Genomic DNA, 19,064 nt, shown 5'->3' on the forward strand with positions numbered 1-19,064 from the left:
AAATGAGGATATTGACATAATAGGCATCATAGAAACTTGGTGGAATGAGGATAATCAATAGGACACAGAAATAACGGTACAAAATATGTCAGAAGGACAAAACAGATCACACTGTGGAGTGGCACTATATGTGAAAGAAAGCATAGAGTCAAATGAAATAAAAATCTTAAATGAACCAAACTGTGCCATAGAATCTCTATGGACAGTAATTCCATGCTTGAATAATAAGAATATAACAGTAGGGATATACTACTGACCACCTACCAGGATGGTGATAGTGACTGTGAAATGCTCAGGGAGATTAGTGAGGCTATAAAAATAACAAACTTCAGTAATAATGGAGGATTTCAACTATCCCCATATTGACTGGGTACATGTCATCTCGAGGTGGGATGCAGAGATAAAGTTTCTTGACACCTTAAATGACTGCTTCTTGGAGCAGCTAGTCCTGGAACCCACAAAAGGAGAGGCAAGTCTTGATTTAGTCCCAAGTGGAGCACAGGATCTGGTCCAAGAGGTGAATATAGCAGAATCACTTTGTAACAGTGACCATAACATAATCAAATTTAACATCCCTGTGGGGAGTGGGGACAGGGACACCAAAGAAGCCCATCATGGTAGCATTTAATTTCAGAAAGGTGAAAAAAGCGCGGAACTTAGTTAAACAAAAACTAAAAGGTACAGTGCCAAAAGTGAATTCCTGCCAGCTGTATGGAAACTTTTTAAAGACACCATAATAGAAGCTCAATTTAAATGTATACCCCAAATTAAAAAACATAGTAAGAGGACCAAAAAAGTGCCACTGTGGCTAAACAAAGTAAAAGAAGCAATTAAAGGCAAAAAGGCATCCTTTAAAAAGTGGAAGTTAAATCCTATTGAGGAAAATAGAAAGGAGCATAAACTCTGGCAAGTGAAGTGTAAAAATGGAATTAGGAAGGCTAAAAAAGAATTTGAAGAACAGCTAGCCAAAGACTCAAAAAGTAACAGCAAAAAAATTTAAGTACATCAGAAGCAGGAAGACTGCCAAACAACCAGTGGGGCCACTAGACAATCGAGATGCTAAAGGAGCACTCAAGAAAAATAAGCTTATTGCGGAGAAGCTAAATTAATTCTTTGCATCGATCTTCACGGCTGCGGATGTGAGGGAGATTCCCAAAACTGAGCCATTCTTTTCAGTTGTCAAATCCCAGGAGTTGTCCCAGACTGAGGTGTCATTAGAGGAGGTTTTGGAACAAACTGATAAATTAAACAGTAATGAGTCACCAGGACCAGATGGTATCCACCCAAGAGTTTTGAAAGAACTCAAATGTGAAATTACAGAACTACTAACTGTGGTATGTACCAGATGACTGGAGGATAGCTAATGTGACACCAATTTTTTTTTTTTTAAAAAAAGGCTCCAGAGTCAATACCGGCAATTACAGGCCAACAAGCCTAACTTCAGTACCAGGAAAACTGGTTGAAACTATAGTAAAAAACGGAATTATCAGACACATAGATGAATACAATTTGTTGGGGAAGAATCAACATGGTTTTTGTAAAACCTATCTATTAGAATTCTTTGAGGAACAAGCATGTGGACAAAGGTGACCCAGTGGATATAGTGTACTTAGATTTTCAGAAAGCTTTTGACAAGGTCTCTCACCAAAGGCTTTTAAGCAAAGTAAGCAGTCATGGAATAAAAGGGAAGATTGTCTCCTGGATCAGTAACTGGTTAAAAGACAGGAAACGAAGGACAGGAATAAATGGTCAGTTTTCAGAATGGAGAGAGGTAAATAGTGGTGTCCCCCAGAGGTCTGTATTGGGACCAGTACTGCTCAACATATTCATAAATGATCTAGAAAAGGGGTAAACAGTGAGGTGGCAGAATTTGCAGATGATACAAAACTACTCAAGATAGTTCAGTCCAAAGCAGACTGCGAAGAGTTACAAAGGGATCTCACAAAACTGGGTGACTGGGCAGCAAAATGGCAGATGAAAGTGAATGTTGATAAATGCAAAGTAAAGCACATTGGAAAACATAATTCCAACTATACATATAAAATGATGGGGTCTAAATTAGCTGTTACCACTCATGAAAGAGATCTTGGAGTCATTGTGGATAGTTCTCTGAAATAGCCACTCAATGTGCAGCGGCAGTCAAAAAAACCCTAACAGAATGTTGGGAATCATTAGGAAAGGGATAGATAAGAAGATAGAAAATGCCTCTTTATAAATCCATGGTACACCCACATCTTGAGTACTACGTGCAGATGTGGTCGCCCCATCTCAAAAAAGATATATTGGAATTGGAAAAGGTACAGTAAAGGACAGCTAAAATGATTTATGGGTATGGAAAAGCTTCTATATGAGGAGAGATTAATAAGATTGGGACTTTTCAGCTTGAAAAAGATACAACTATGTTAGAGATCTATAAAATCATGACTGGTGTGGAGAAAGTAAATAAAGAAGTATTATTTACTATCCACATAACACAAAAATTAGGGGTCACCAAATGAAATTAATAGGCAGCAGGTTTAAAACAAACAAAAGGAAGTATTTCTTCACACAACACACAGTGAACCTGTGGAACTCCTTGCCAGGGGCTGTTGTGAAGGCCAAGACTATAACAGGATTCAAAAAGAACTAGATAAATTCATGCAGGATGGTCCATCAATGGCTATTAACCAGGATAGGCAGGGATTGCTCTTTGCCAGAGGCTGGGAATGGGCAATGGGATGGATCACTTGATGATTACCTGTTCTATTCATTCTCTCTGAGGCACCTGACATTGGCCACTATCGGAAGGCAGGACACTGAACTAGAAGAACCACTGGTCTGACCCAGTACAATTGTTTTTATGTTCAGTATTAATTATTATTATTATACCTAAATGTATGATAGGTGTTTTACAAGCATTTCTAATGACAGATCCCAGCTCCAAAGACCTTACAGTCTTAGGATACAACCCACAAATTGCCCCATGGGAGCAGGCCCCTGCACCCACAGACTTTATCAAGGGGCTCCCTCCTAGGAAATTTAAACAGGCTAATGTGCCTCTGTTTTTCCAGTAGCGAGCCTGCAAGTGAGACTCAAGCCCTAATTCAGAAGCTGCATTTTCTACTTTTGCTATTATTTTATTTCCTCTTTTGTGTGGGTTTGTCTTGTTTTGTCTTCTAGGAAACGGGCTTGGACTTTAAAACAACAGCACGATGACAGCTGCAGCCCATCTCAACTAACTTCTTCTCTTTCCCCTAAAAGAAGAGTTATTGAGAGTCTCTTAGGTGATATTAAAGATGGTAAATAAGGATGGTTTTCCTTTTAAAACCTCCCTACAGCTAAAGAGATGTTGTTAAAATAAAAGCCTTGTTTAATGTTACATTTCTAATGCTTTCACTGGTTTTTCTTTTTTCTTGTATCTTTAATAAAGGGGTAAAAAAATTTTTAATGGTTTTTGTGTCATGGTGCTAAGCAGACTGAGATCTACTGTATAGCCTCTAATGTTGCACAGTTCCAGGCTCATGTTAACATCTTTAACACCTCGGGCCCATTTATTCCATCTAAATTAATACAACAGAGCCCCTTTAACTGCACTGAGTTTCCATGTTGCACACAGCAATTTGCTAGACACCTGAGCCTGCTAAGTTACACTCGTGCATAATTTTACTCATCTGGATAGTCATTCCCATTTAAGCTACTCCCACAAGTAAAGTTACCCAAGGTACTGTGATAGCATCTAGGAGGCCCAGTCCTGGGCCAGGACCCATTGTGCTAGGGTGAAACCCTAGTCCCACTAAAGTCAATGAGAATTTTGCCATTGGCTTCAATGGAGCTGGGATTCATCCTAAAGCTTGAATCCTGCAGTGGAGTCTGCACAGGCAGACCCCAGTGTCCTTGTGGAGCCGTTGACTCCTGTTGGGCTTTGCATGAGGACAAGGGGTTGCCCACACAGATCTGAGTGTAGGCTCAGGGTCTACAATGATTTCAAAAGCAGTAGGGTGCGCACAGCATTGTACAGATAGTTAAGAGAGAACAGTCATCTTGGGGTTTTTACAGATTCAGGAGCCTCTCCTGTAAGTGATCTGTACTTGGACCGTCCAGTAACTGAGCTGTTAACAAATGTATATTTAAAAATAAATACAATAAAATAGAAGAGAAGCAAGGGTGAAAATTCTCCCCTACTCCAGAATAAGAAGCTAGGATTAAAAGTAGAAATGATAAAAACAGTGGCAGTTTGACATGGAGCCAGTAACCAATAAAGAGTGGGAATTAGACGTGGGACCAAATAAAATTTTAACAAGGATTGTAACTCTTTCCCTGTTCCCCTTTGTCTGTAAATGGTCTTGGTTGGGGCCTGACCCTGCTTCACTGAGATCTATGGAAGCAGGATCAGGGCTTAAGATGCTCAGCTTTTCAGGACAGGGACTTGCATTTTTGTATTTCTGTTAAACACTTGCCCATTTTCGGGTGCTATGTAAATAAACAAACTCTCCACCTATATAGTCAGGGATATGCTAAATAGATCCTGCTGGAAAGCCATCCTGAAATGGAACAGCATAGGTGCAGAAAGACTATTGGTATTATTTTTGTTTGAGAAACACCCATATACATGAAGCAAGTTATGTTATTTTGGTCTGGAGTAAAGTAGGGCTGGGTTTATGGTTGGGTGCCAAATAAAAGATATATTCAGTAGTTAAAAGCATGTTATATTGTTCCACTGAGTTAGTAACATTTCAGGATGAAAGGGATCACAAGAACCCAATCTTGCATACACTTATGCATGTAAGAAATGTTACTTGCTCTTACAGTCCAATAGCAGGGACCGTTCATGTGGGTGTTTGCAGGATCAAGCCATTTGTTGAATGGGTCTTAAGTTAAAGTCCATAGGTAACCAGCAGACTGTAGAGTTCACCTTGGTGATTTGCAGAACATAACAATTTGAGAACCAAACACTTGGGTGGATTGGGGGGTTGGGCAGAAGGAAAAAGGTGGGTCCATGGGAAAATTATTCCCTCACAAAGCAGTCCACAGAATGGGCAGGTGAAGATCACTGTCCTACCCTGCCAAGGGTCATGCCCAAGCAAACAGTTACACTTTGTGCAGCGTCCCGCTGCCTTGTCCCAGCTGTAACTCTCAGCAGCATCAAAGACCCTGTTCTTCAGTGGGGTTCTTCTACCGCACCCATCCCAGGGGCGGCCAGGTGCTCACTCTCTCTCTCTTCAGGGTCTTTATGTATGGATTGGGCCCTGCTGTACTTTTTGGAAGGGTGCAGGTGCTAGGGCCAAGTCCTTTGCCTCACACAAGGAGTCCTGATGAAGACAAGAGCCCCTTCCACCCCCTTCAGGGCACAAGGATATGGCGCAAGAACTGGCCCTCAGCCCTCCTGGGTGTTGCCCATAGGCCATCACAGAAGCGTGTGCAGGGCCAGTGAATCAGTGACTATGGGGCGACGCATGACCTGTAGCACTGACTCTCTGCCATGGCGCTGCATTGGCAGAGGCCTCAGGGGAGTGGGAGAGATGGAAGGGGGGGAAGTGGAGGGGAGAAAAAAATGGGGGCGGAGAAGGGCAGGGGAAGAAGAAATGAGGCGGAGGGGAGGAAATGGGGAGGGAGGAAACAGGGCAAGAAAAGATGGGGGGAGCCAAGTGGGGACAAGGCACCTCTCTAGAGACCGTGCCCAGCGCCACCGTGGGAGCCACCAGCTGGCAGCCGCGCTGCAAACGACGCATGCGCCCGATGCAAGCCCGACTCCGATTACGTCATCCCTTACCACCAAATGTTACTCATTCTTGCTGATCCTCGTGTGTGTTGCGCCCGCCCGCTCCGCGCTCCTGCGCCCGCCCGAGTAGCCCCCTCCTCCGTGCATATTGATGTTACTGGGCCCGCCCCCTCCCCCTTTCACTGGAGCGTCCGCCCGGCAGCCCCGTGGGTGTCCAGCCCGCCCCGCCCGGCCCGCGCGGGCACAGCCCGGGCCTCCCTCCGCCGCCAGGAGCGCTGCCCGCTGCTGCCGTACGGTCCGGACCCAGCCAGCCGGGCAGGAGAGCCGCCGGTCCCGGAGGTGAGTCCCGAGCGGCTCGGCCCGTCCGCGCTGGGGCGGGGACACCGGTGGACATGGGGAGCCCCAGCCCCGGCTCCTGCCCCCCACTCTACCCGCCGCTCCTTGCCCACCCCACCGGCGGGCTCCTGCCGCCCATCTCCCTGCCCATCCCACCCCCCGGTTCTGCCCCCCCATCTCACTATCCTCCTTCCCCCATCTCCTATCTACCCCATCCCACCCCCCGGTCCTGTTCCCCCATCTCCCTGCCCATCCCACCCCCCGGTCCTGCCCCCCATCCCACTACCCTCCTGCCCCCAGTTCCTACCTACCCCATCCCACCCCCCGGTCCTGCCCCCCCAATCCACCCTACGCACCTGCCCTCCTCACAGCTCCTACCCACCCCATTTCCTGGCTATTGCCCCCAACCCATCCCTTCCCTCCAGCTCCTGCCCCTCCTACCCATCCATCCCATCCGTCAGCTGCCCTAACCTCATCCCCTCTGCTCCTGGTGTCTACTACCAGCTCCTACACTCCCCTCCCTTTGAGGACTCGGAGTCCCCCCACCTCTTCCCCAACTGCCCATCCCCTCATTGCCACCAGCCCCTCTGCTTCCCTGCCTTTGCTTGCCCCATTCCCTTGTCTTTCACTCTCCCTTTAGTACAAGCTCCTCTCCTCTGCCCAGAGCATTCGGGGGAAGGAAAGAATGCAGAGATGATCTGCTGGGGGCTGCCCAGGCACCTCCCTGCTGCTCACCTCCCCCTCCCCCGTGTCCTAGCTCCCAGAAAGCGCAGGGGTGGAGAGGAGTAAAAGCAGCTTTGGATGTTTACAAACAAGTGTGTATGGGCTTGACTTTGGCAGGTGATGTGCATGGCTGCGCCTCAACAAGGGGGTTGCATGCTGGCATGCGTGTGTGTTGGGGGGGTAGTAGCATGCAGCCTGACCTTGCTAAGGATGGGTACAACAGGACTAGCGTAGTGCCATATACATGCCATAGGGCATGTATTCATGCAGTGGTCCCTCTCTACCCCTGTCTGTCTCAGCTAGCATCAGTCCAGAAAAATCAGTTTTGTAAACTGGTGCTGGCTTTAATCAGATCATAGACTAGCATTTTCATTTAGTCAAGTAACAAAATAGATCACTGATACTTCCATCCTAGCCTTTCCTCCTCATACGCCCCTTACAAGCACTCTGCACAGCTGAGTTGTTTTGAGATGGTGTTTGGTTTTTTTCCCCGTGTCAGTTTGTGTCTACTACTAGATTGCTTCAGGCCTACAAATAGAACCAAGTCTGGGGAGCGACTGCTAACAGGGCCATCCCTGACTGGTGTGGACGGTTCCATTGTGTAGTAGGGATGGGGTTTATTGATGCGGAGACTCTTCTATATTGTGCACTGCTGTGAGAGCAGCATCACACCCCCTTCATGCAATTAGCCTTGGAACACCGCTGTGTGAGAGCTGTTATCCCCATTTTACAGCTAGGAAAACAGCCGCTAAGTCAGTTTTTTTAAAGTATTTTGGTGCCTACAGGTAGGCTTCTAGCGGGTATCCAGAAGCATCCAACTCCCCTAGAACTCAATCTTTTCGTGACTAAATACCTTTAGAAATCTGGTCCCAAGTGACTTACCCCAGGTCACACAAGCAATCTGTGGCAGAGGCAGGAATAGAAGAACCCAGATCTTCCCTCCTGAGCCCTAACCACAAGATCATTTCTTCCTTTCTTGGAACTGTGTTCCCTAGCCAATCTAATATTCTGGCTTGTTAGGTTAAAGTCCTGTCTGTGCTACAAACTGGAGCCATGTCATAATTGGGGCCCCTGAGTTTGTCACATTTGTAGTGTATGAGAGGCTGGGGGTCTCCTCACTCCAGGCATCTGCCTGTAGATGATCCTGGGCAGCAGAGGATGTGGATCATGGACGGGAAGTGTGTATGGTGGGGATCTTGCATCACTTTCACTTGGCTGGTTAACATTTCTGAGAAGCGACGGCACAGATTTATGTCTGCATTTTCAAAACCATTCTGCAGTTGTGAGCATGGGAGGGGCTGTTGTCAGATTCTTATTCTGCAGTTTGCTTGAAGTTTTTCAACAAGTCAGATTTCCCATTTCTAATCCCAGCTGGAAAAAACCTCTGTTTTAGCTCATCTTTCACCCTCTCCCATTTCTGTCACAGCAGGGTTATGCCAGTAGTTCAGTTTATTTGGTGATCGCTCTCTCTCTGACCACCTCCCCTTGCCACACAATCCCAAACTAAAGATCATCATGGCCTAAGAAACTTTGATGGGCAATTCTCCATGGATATAAAGGAGCCAAAAGTTTACCTCACTAGCTAGAACAGCTTATTTTTAATTAATTTGTTTTTAAAAAGACCTGGAAGAGGAAAAATTCAGAATCACCAGACAGAAGCAAAGGAATTACAGATAGCATTGTATTTACCATAGAAGAGAACTGCAATTTAATGACAACTAAGTTGGATCTGGGACCTAGGTACATTGTGCAACATTTGATACATAACTCAGGAGCGGAAGGCAGAGAGTTTCATTCTCTCCAAAATACATGTTGCCTCTTAGTTTATCGTGGTACCAACATATTGACACCCCTGCTGCCCTGCAATCATGATCCACCTCTGGGTGGGAGCGAAATAGGTGTCCTACTGCATTTTTGTTTCAGCAGTGTTTACTCTGTTGTGAAAATAAAGCAGCATGCATCTCTCCAGTTCTTAGCCTCATCTGCACAGGTGACATTGTTTCCAAACTAGAGGCCAGATCCTGAGAGGTCATGAACACCTGTAACTCCTACTATATTCAATGTCAGTAATGGATGTTCGTCTTCTCTGGGGAATCAGGCTAGTATTTCCCCTTCTAATACAAATGGGACTGTAGATGCTTGAAGCCAGCTGGGTATAGAAACAAACCAACTATGGAAAGACTGTGGAGCCCATGCAAATAACAGGCAGGGGATGGAGTGTTTCCCATCTCACTGTCTTGTATGATTATGAACAGCTAAAAATTAGAACAAGCAAACTTACGTCGTTGTGCTGAGTTGGTTTTATTCCTTCGGAAACAGAGTTTCCTCCAACATTTCACCGTGCCTTTGTTTTCCACATCTGTATTTTCCCCTGAACCCCTTCCCTCCCCACCCTCATCTTTAGGATCTGATTTTGCAACCTTTATGCATGTGAAAATCACCAAGGGGGATTATTCATGAGTAAAGGTTGCAGGAGCAGGACCTTAATAAGTCTGTAACAACAGATTATCTTCCTCCCACAGTGTGCATCATGGGCTGCTGGGGTTAGCAGTAGTGTAAGGGCTGGGCCTTTTCAAGGGGGCCATCCATATGGAGACTGGCTTCCCCTGCTGATCTGACAGAGCTTTTCTCTGGGCTGGTGTAAGGCCTGCAGTATATTCTTCTTTGGCCAGGCTGGGGGGGGCGGGCGGGGCATCTGGGTGGGTATTTTAGGTTATTGGGGGGGGGGGGGGAATGCTAGGTTCTCATTTAACAAAAAAAAGTCTTGTTTTATTTTGTTATTTAGAACTTATGCCCAATTATAAAATCTCAGCTGCAAAATTAGATACAAGTTCAGTGAATTCACTCTAGTAATCGGACGTAAAAATCATTTGATGGCCCTCAATTATATGCAGGGCAGCAGTTTGACTGAGAGGTGCTAGTGATGACAAAGAACAAGAACAGAGCTACAGTGGCTTGTTTGTCATCAGTTCTTCAAGGTGAGGAAAAGCTTTCCCGTTACCTTTGAGTGGAGTAGAGGGATTTTAAGATGTTCTAATCATATGTTTTTGGACAGGGCTACATGAGAGATGGCTGAAGTTTAACTGGTGGAACTTGGCATGTAAATAGTCTTTTATAAAGAGCAGTGTCTGAAGGAGGATAGTTTTGATCTAAGTAGCGAGCATTTGAAAGTTAACAGACGAGAGGGCAGAAGTCACTTAAAGGAGCTTGCTTTTCAATTAGAGAAGGAGGTTGTGACTGGGAAGTGAGTACGTCCCTCATCTCTCTCAACCCTTTTTTTTCCTGGTTGAGGAATACTTAGGTCAATCCCCTGATTGACTTTAGGTACAAGGGGTCAGTTTGCTCCCAGCTGATTTCAAAGTTTGTGTGAATGATGCATCAATGGTTCTGTTAAAGGGACACCTGGGGTCACATCCAGGTCAAGTTATAGACAGCACATATCTATTCTGCTCTAGAACACTTTTAAGACCAGTAGAAATACTTCCAGGAAACTTTTAAAATCCTCTCCAATAGAAAGTGCTTTGAACAAACAATCCTCTGTGTTTGCAACCCAAACATTGTGCTAGTGCTTCAATTGGAAACTGACTACGTAGCATTTACTCCGACTGCTTTTCTTGTCAAGCATATAGTTTAATACTGTTTGCTGGTGTGGATAATATATAATGCTAATAATTTTATATCAAATATACAGCATGAGCAATGTAAGTGAATGGCTAATGCTTTAGGAACCCTAACTGGTGCATTGCAGGCTTTTTATTTTAATTGGATAACCTGAAAGTTTCATGAACCTACTAGTCTTGCTTGCTTCTTTGTACTATAAATAAATGTAACTGAAATGTGGGTCTGTAACTAGATCCAGAATTATGTACGTTTCTTGTGAACCATTATGATGGAACTGTAGCCCCATAATTCAAATGTTTTCAAATAATTTAAGACTAGTGTCAATTTTTTTTCCCTCCGAAGGAGCTATTGGGTCATTTTCATTGCTCCTGCTGTGAAGTGTTAGCAAAGTTAAGCGTTGAGTGGCACCATCCACAGACTGTTTGAGAGGGGCTAGCACTTTGCTGTACATGTACATTTTTTTAAAATGCACAAATTATATCATCACTTCTTTGAGTTAACAAGAGCAGGAAAAACTCCATCTATAAATTAGGTTTTTTCCTGCTGAATTTGCAATAGGTTTGTCTTTAATCTATGTATACGTACATGTGCATGCACACAACTTCTGCAAAGAGGCTACCGGGCCCTAAAAATCATCTGTGCTCTAAAGTGCTCATGAGCTCACTAGTGTCTGCAGCAGTTATTCACCACAGATGCATTCCCTCAAGGTTGAGTGTGGCAGCTCCTCCTCCTCCTCCGGCACCCACTGCAGACAGCCACTCGGGCCCTGGGGTAGTCTGCAGCTTCCTGACACTTGGGCCTCCAGCCGGGTCACTTTTAGTCCTGTCCCTTTTGGTGACAACAGGAGCCTGGCAGCTTTGCACCAGAGCTTCAGCCCAACTTTTGACCTTTATGGGCCTTCCAGCTAGTGGCTCTGGAGTCTTCACGCCACTGCCCTAATGGACCCCAAACCTGTGCTCTACTCTAGGCTCCAGCCCAGGGACCCTGTAGGAAGCAGATAAGGTTTGTTCATTCAGACCCTCTGCTGTTTCCCTGGGCTGCTTCCCACCAGGGCCTGCAGTCTCTCTCCAGGCTGACACTTCTGCTGGTCCCAAAACAAAGGGGAACCAAACCAGTTATGAAGAACAAAAGAAAAAAGAAGTCCTGCACCTGGCCTACCTGCTACAAGAAGGCTCAGATATCTGGGAAGCTCTAGTTAGACACTAGCCACAGGTGGACTGATCTTCCTTCCAGGCAGTTGCTGATTAGGCTTTGTCTCCAGCCATGCCTTCCTTCATAGGGCTAGCTCAAGAAGTCTACTGTCTCCCAGTCAGGCACCTCTGAGCTGGGCTTTTCCTCTTATCTCCTCTCTCCAGGCTTGACACCTTGCACAGGTGCAATGGGGTGGGGCTGATTGGGGCCAGAGGCTCTCGTTAATGCCTTCTTGGTCAGTGTGGGGTCTGTATACCCCATCACATGTTCCAGTCCTCATGGTGCTGAGCACCTTTGACTATCTGTCATTTCTGAGAAGTGAGGATGCTCAGTGCTTTGCAGGATTGAGCCCCAGGAGTAGTGGCTAGTGGAGAGGTCCCAGGTTTTTTCAAGCATTCAAGGAAAAGCATTGTCTAAACACACTAAGAGCTAAGCTGATGTTACTAAAACTATTGGCCACCAAATCATTGACTTATGTGATGAAAATCAGGAGTGAAATTAAACACGGCAAACTAGAAACCCTAGTTATAGACAAATTATCTTGTGTTCCCAGTTCTCCTCCATTTTATTTTTCATATGCTCCCTGCTTGTATTTATTTCGGTTAAGATAATAAAAACATATCTATCCAAGACTTGTGGGTGCCCTCACAAAGTTCATATCACAGTAAATAAAATTCTAGCAGCATTAAAGTAACCATTTTAACAGGAACTCAGCCAGCCAGGCACCTACAGAGACTCCTGTCCACCCCTTCTCCATTTGGGGAAGCATACCCTCAGCCTTCTCCAAAAACCCTCCATCAGAAATCTTTAGGGCTGCACATTGCAACTGATTAGGGTTTCTGTTGAAACATTCACTCTGTAGTCCAGTGTTATAGAAGATCAGTTCAATCTCTATAATTATTTGTATTGCAGTAGCATGTAGGAGCGACAGTCATGGACCTAGCTGCTGTACAAACACAGAGCAAAAAGACTATCCCTGCCCCAAAAGTTTACAATCTAAGTATAAGATGAGACAATGGATGGATACAGAGAGACTGTGGTGGGAGACGATGGGGATGTGCAAAGAAACAATGAGATAATATTGGCCAGAATGATGGACATGGGTCTCCTTACCAGCAGCCTAACCTCTGTCAAGTTTTTTGTAGGCGTCATGTCAAAGGAGAGTTTGAAGATGGATAATGAGATAACTCTGTGGATGTTCAGGGGTAGCTCCTCCTAAACATGATGGGCAGCATGGGAGAAAGCATGATGTGCTTGTTTGAAAAGTAAATAGGTAGACAATATAGGCTTGCTAGTGGAGGGGTGCAGAGAAAAGCATGATGTGGTCAAGGTGACAGGCTTGGAACATGGTCTTTGCAGCAGCATTCTGAATAGATTTCAGTGGGGCAACGTTGCAATTGAGGTGCAAGTCATTTTCCTCATTACAATATGATTTTTGTTTTGAACAGCGTCCTACACGTACTCTGGAGGCTGCTGTAAAAGAATAAAGCACTTGTCCACGTGGGTCAGGTGCTTTCTTTTCATGTTACCTCTTTAGATGCAGTGTGATGTATTGCAGTGGGATCAAAAGGTCATTTTGTAGTAGTCTTTGAGAGACGTACGTTTTTAAGACATTCTTGTTTCAAAAAGTGAAGTGGGTATTTAACACACAAATCTCGTCTCTTTTTGTGAGAGAGCAAAATTTAAACAAATAGCCCTATGGAGTTTATTCTTCTCTCGATAGGTGCGGACTGATTCTTTTAAAAAAAACTAAGTTTCTGTGAAGATGGCTTTGAACCTTCTGTCAGTTCAAATTTTTAAAAACAAAGATGTTCAAATTGAAGACGATATTTAAGGTTTAAGTTTGTCTTGCTTGGTCTAGTAGCTCTATTTCTCTCTCAAACTCCGTTCAGCGTAAGGATACAGGTAGGGGTCTCCATAGCGCTCCACTGAAGGTTTTTGCAGCGTATTTTGAATGGTGTATCATTTCTAACTAGTTTATCTTGACACTCTGTCCTATAGTTGTATTTAATGAGTTGAGGTCTTGGTCCAGTGTCTGAAGAGTAAGGTCCCAAATCCACCCTGGCACCTATGCAGAGCCCCATTGACTCAATACCCAGAGAACTCCCCTGCTGATCCAATTGCTGGCACAGGGACTCTGTTGTTAATAGCAAATGGGCCATTTGTGCTTTGCTGGGGTGTACAGTAAACTAGTATAGTTGGTTCCCATCATTTTTTTTTTTTAACCACTTCATGTAGTTTTTTGAATATCTGTACTTGATTGATACCAACATCTCCAAAATCATTAAAGGTAACAATTCAGATGTGTGTTAATAAAGCCTGTTGGAATGGAGTTTCCATGACCATTGGTAAGGTGAGTTTGTTCCCTTTTCACATTAGGGTTAATCTGATCTTAAGTGTGTTTCTAATTGCACAAGTATGCATGTGGAATCATGTCCTACTGGAGCAGGTGCAGTACTTAATGATACTGTTTTTAGCAAGACATAAATCTAGGATCCCCTTTTGAATTTTTTCCCCTCTTTAGAATTATTTCCAAGTAGGAAAATGCTAGTCTTGGCTGATTTGTTAATCTGAGGCAGACCTATTTAAAACAACCTCAATCACATTGATACAGAAGGAACAGTCATCTGGGTTGGAATCAGATTAAGGAAATGCACGTGAATAATTCCATCAAGACCAAAATCCACCTGTTACATTTCCATGGAACATGGGGAGGGAGAGCATTGTAACGGATATTTTAAATAACAGGCTGCACTCAATACTAAGGGGTATTTGGCATTTTAATGTTTCTCTAAAAGCAGGAAGGAGGAAATTCAGTGTAATGTGCTAATAGTCACAACTTTGAGGGTATTTGCTTTTTATCTTTTTTTTCATTGTGAGCTAAAATTCTTTACTGACACTTCACCATTCTACTTTTCTGATCTGTCACCACTATGAAACAGGTACTATATTTAGAAATGTTTGCTCTGCTTCACATGTGCTATTCCTGTGTAGAAATCAGAATGAATCCACTTGCAGTTTTTATAGTAACACTGACTCATTTTGCACTCAGAGTTACTACAGAAAACAAAATTACCTTGTGTGCATCTATGCCACTTTGAGCTGCCCTCTATTCAAGTGGGAGAATTCCTAGGAAAACCTATGTACAGTGGGAAGTACTCAGGATTCAGTGGCATTCTTCCTTCTGAGTCATATGTCCTAGCATACTGTTAGGACTCACTGTACTACTGCTGGAAGTACAAAAACATCTATGAGTGCTGCAGAGGGAAAAGGTATTCTATCTCCACAGCTAGACTGCTGTGGGGGTATACTGTTGAGCAACAGCTGTGTTTCACTGGTAGGGAAGTTATGTATATACATAGTGGGTAATCTAGGCCCTGATCCTGCAAAGATGTGCACCACTTTATGTAGGTGGATGTTCTCACTGAAGTCAATGGAACTACTCACTTATGTAGAGTTACTTAAGAGTAACTAGTCTTAACAGCTGCAGCTAGTCTTAATCCTCTGGAAGTTATAGTGCCAACTCCACCTTGATTTATTAAAAAAACCACATGTTCTAGACTCCTCAGTGCATCTTGTCTGATCCTTATTTCTTAGACTGTAAGGTCCTTGAGGCAGAGACCTATGCTTTGTGTTGTACAGTGCCAGGCTTAGTGTTGGGGCTTCATAGATGATAATGCCATTTGTAATTCATAGCTTGCCCCAGTGGTTTTGTTCCTGAATTCCACACAAATCATTTCTGGGGTATGGATGGAAACTGGCACTCAAGGAGCTTGCTGTTCTCTCTTCTGAGTGGGAGACAATTGAGACAAGCTGTGCTTATGTGTTATGCATTTTGAGACTTGTAACTTCCGCCTAATGAATGAGCTAGGAGAACCTGATTGTTGTGGTGAGGTGTCAAGCAGGACTTGTTTTTGCACAGCTGTCAGGCTATTAGTTTATCTAGTGCCTTTGTTCAGAACCTATATATATCTCCAAACAGTGAAGAGTGACAACCTTACTGTGTTGAGTGAAGGCACATTGACTGGGTTAATGAATGAGGTGTCTGCAGGTGCAAAAGAGACTTAGTTAACTGGTTAGATAACTTCAGCTGGGGAAAATCCTAAAACTGTCACTGGGTTTACTTCAGATTTATGCCTTTACCTGGTAACCTGAGTTCTCTAGAAAGAGAACAAACTGAATTGTTAAAAGGGAACTATTAAAAGTTTTCATGGCTTCTGTTTGATTGTCCTTGAGATAGGAGGATTTTTGGGGGGTGTGTGTGTGTGTGTGTGTGTGTGTGTGTGAGAGAGAGAGAGAGAGAGAAATTGGCCTTTAGTTTTGTGGGGTCCTCCAAGTGGTAAATTGATGCTGCAGAGCATGAAAATCTGCTGTATGCTTAGAAACCTTTGTCAGCAATGCTGGTGTACAGACACATGCTGTGGCAAGGTGAAGTGCCCTGTAAGTAGAAATTGTTGTTTGTGCAATATTGAGGCTTAGCTATCAATACCTTCTTTCCTTTTTATGTTCCTCTCCTAACTTTCTGTGTTATGCCTCCAAATGAGGCCTTCATTACTCTTGATAAATCTTAGCTGACCATGTCTTGAGCAAAATAAACCCTGGCTACTGCTATTGATAGCAACATGGGTGTGTTGTCCCTCTGCTTCCCTGCTATCTCCATGCTTGGGTCAGGGGATTGAAACTCAAATTCAAACTCAATTCAGTTAAATCGCCTTCCAGCTCAGAAGGCCAGAGATGCTATGGAGTAGAGAAACAGGGTAGGCTGCATGTGCTCCCCAAGAAAATCAGTATTCTTAGTTCAGCAGCTGAGATTTTACAATAGTTTTAAAGCCCTTGTTTTGAAAATGGTTATTTCCATATTGGGGGAAATTGGCTATTGAGAGAAAAATAAGTTTTTGCTAAATGGAAAAGGGCAAAACTAGCATAAAAGGCACAAGAGGATGCTACACAGACTAGTGAAATAAACTATGAATAAGATACATTTTTGAAGGATATGCAAGGTTTATTCTAAATGCACAGCTGTTGTTCTTCCTCTTACCACTAAGAAATGCTGCTTTGCACATTGTTTTCTATAGGTCCAAAACTTGGGAAGAAAATATAAAAAGTCATGTGGCATTTTAAAATGTCAGTGCTTTTTTTTTTTTTTTAAATTATTATTTATTTTCCGCGGGGAGAAGGGGGCATTGGGATAGAGGTGGGCAGATCTCTTTTAGTTAAAACATTCCCCTGCAGTGTTGGACTCCTAAAAAAAAAAAAAAAAAAAAAAGGTATTATTATGCTGCTGCACGAATTTGTACATTAACTTGCTATAAACAAAAGCAAAACCGTGGAGCTGATTGAAATGGAAAAAGTAAACAAATGCAATAAAGTGCATTTTTTTAAAAAGTGTCAGTCTATTGATCATGGTTATAAAAGAGTTTTTTAAAAAAAGAGTTGTGTTCAATCTTTCTTTGAAGCTGGCTTTAGATATTTAGTGAGGTAGGATGGTGAAAAATGGTATGTTTAGCATATCGGTATTTCCATGAAAGATAATGGTTTTAAATGGGAATTTAGATTTAAAATATTTTTGTTAATGGCTACCAAAACTTTGCAGCCAAACAGCTAAATTCTTAGCTGCCTAAGTTTTAGAGGATAGAATAAATAAGTTAAATGGAATAACTCCTAGGAAAAGTGGTGCTTTGCGGACTGTATTGTAAAGGACCTCTCACTGACTTTACAAAACATAGTTCTATTGGATCAAATCCTTTTTAGTTACAATATCTATTTTCTCCTTTTACTTTCTTTCCTGATATGGCTGCTATCAAGATAATAGGGTGTAAATACAAACAAGATACACTTAATGTAATAGTGCTTTAGTACAATATGCAAATTTATGAAGTTCATTGGAGTGTGTTAGGCCTGGTCTACCCTATAGAGTTTTGTCACCAAACATCAGCTTTTGTTGCCAAACAGTGGAGGTGTACACCCTGAAATGCTCCTCTTGCCAATGCAACTCCCATGCTCTGCTGATATAATAAAACCACCTCAACAAGAGGCATAGGCAGGGCTTATGTCAGTGTAATTAGGGTAACGCAGTGTCAATTTAGATGCTGCATTCCTTACAGCAGATGTTGACTGTCATTCTTATCAATTTCAGGGCTCTGCTGGAGGTGTGAAATTGACAAGAAAGCCCCTGGTCCCCTGGAGAGCTGGGCAGCTGGACCCAGCTCCTGCAAGGGAGCCTAGGCAAGAACCCTGGGTGGTTGGACCCATCTCCTGGCAGGGAAGGGCCGGGGGAAGGCAGCCCTGCTGGAGTCCAGGAGCTTGTGGGGCAGCCAGGCTCCCAGCAGGGAGCTGCCAGTGGAGCAGAGAGCTGATGAGAATGTGCACCACTGACCCAAGAAGGGGAGTGTGGACATCAGCCTCCTCCATAATTAACGCAGTGGCTGTAAGTCCACCTCACATAGGTTGATGTATCTGTGTAGTGTAGACAAGGCCTTAGTGGTTATTTAACATCATCTCCATATTACCTTACGCTTCAAGCTTTCAAACAGCGTTTAACTTTAGTTACGTGGCATCAAAGCTGATTTGTTTTTGTTTTTAAATGGTGAATCAGTACTTTAGGGAGGCATTTTCAAAGTATCTACTAGTTGGGTGCCTGACTCCTGTTTATATCAGAGTTTTCAGCCACTCTTGGGCGCTTTTGAAAATTTCACCCTCAGAGGCTGCAGATCCTATGAATCCTCTCTCCAGTTTGTGATACCAGTAATGCTTGTGCGCCCCAAATACAGCAGTTCAAAACCTGACTGAATGTGGACTCCTGCCTGCTGCTTGCTTGGATGCCCAGGTTCATGAGTCCAAATTAAATGCTCGTAGAGAATCAGCATTTTTTTCACCTCTTGGAAGCAGTCCCAGTCGCTGCCTGAACAAGTCCAGTAGAGATCAGACTCTCAGGAGTTGTCTTCCAAATATAGAAATAATTAGCAAAACATAACTGGTAGCTTAAAGTCTAGACACTGATGCTGAATTGTGGGGCTGGTTAGGGGGCATTTCATTCAATTTTAAAAAATTAAACTAAACTTAGGCTTTGCTAAGTTATGATATATCACAACAGTTATGAGGCCTGAAAGAATGTTTTTCATTTGGGGAGGTGTAGGATGAGGGAGTTGGGTTGTGTATTTAGGCCCTGATCCTGCAAATGTTTAGGTACGGGTGTAACTATGCAGATGAGCGGTCCCATTGAAGTCAATGAAACCACTCACATGAATATAGTCATGCGCATATTTGAGGAGAATGTAAATGGGAGTTGTCATAATATGAAATTTATGATAGCAGTAACCTAGTTTTTAAACAAAACTTATCTATTGATCTCAAAGCACTTGACAGTTATCCTCCTCATTTTATCGATGGAGAAACTGAGGCACAGAAGTGCCATGGCTTGCCCAAGGTCATCCAGCAGGCCTGTGGCAGAGCTGGGAATAAAAGCCAGCTCTCCAGAATCCTAGTCCAGTGCTCT

The 19,064-nt window shown here is 43.6% G+C and overlaps 2 protein-coding genes across 4 annotated transcripts in view; one reads left to right on the forward strand and one right to left on the reverse strand.

Moving 5' to 3' along the window:
- LPIN3 (lipin 3) overlaps positions 1-19,064 on the reverse strand; it is a 64,321-nt gene that overhangs the window by 40,086 nt on the left and 5,171 nt on the right. Inside the window, exon 1 of one of the 2 annotated variants that reach the window (XM_067554384.1) lies at positions 5,750-5,769. The exons of the other annotated variant lie outside the window; for it this stretch is intronic. The gene's annotated coding sequence lies outside the window, so the exon portion shown is untranslated. Of the gene's footprint in view, positions 1-5,749; positions 5,770-19,064 lie in introns of those variants that run through there. 2 annotated transcript variants of the gene reach the window in all.
- ZHX3 (zinc fingers and homeoboxes 3) overlaps positions 5,927-19,064 on the forward strand; it is a 55,664-nt gene continuing 42,526 nt past the window's right edge. The window contains exon 1 of one of the 2 annotated variants that reach the window (XM_067554388.1): positions 5,927-6,037. The gene's annotated coding sequence lies outside the window, so the exon portion shown is untranslated. The remainder of the gene's footprint in view (positions 6,038-19,064) is intronic. The other variant, XM_067554386.1, reaches the window with a different exon arrangement.

This window comes from Emydura macquarii, unplaced genomic scaffold (genome assembly GCF_026122565.2).
Source record: "Emydura macquarii macquarii isolate MOO-44397 ecotype Brisbane River unplaced genomic scaffold, CSIRO-AGI_Emac_v2 contig_1483, whole genome shotgun sequence".
NCBI lineage: Eukaryota > Metazoa > Chordata > Testudines > Chelidae > Emydura > Emydura macquarii.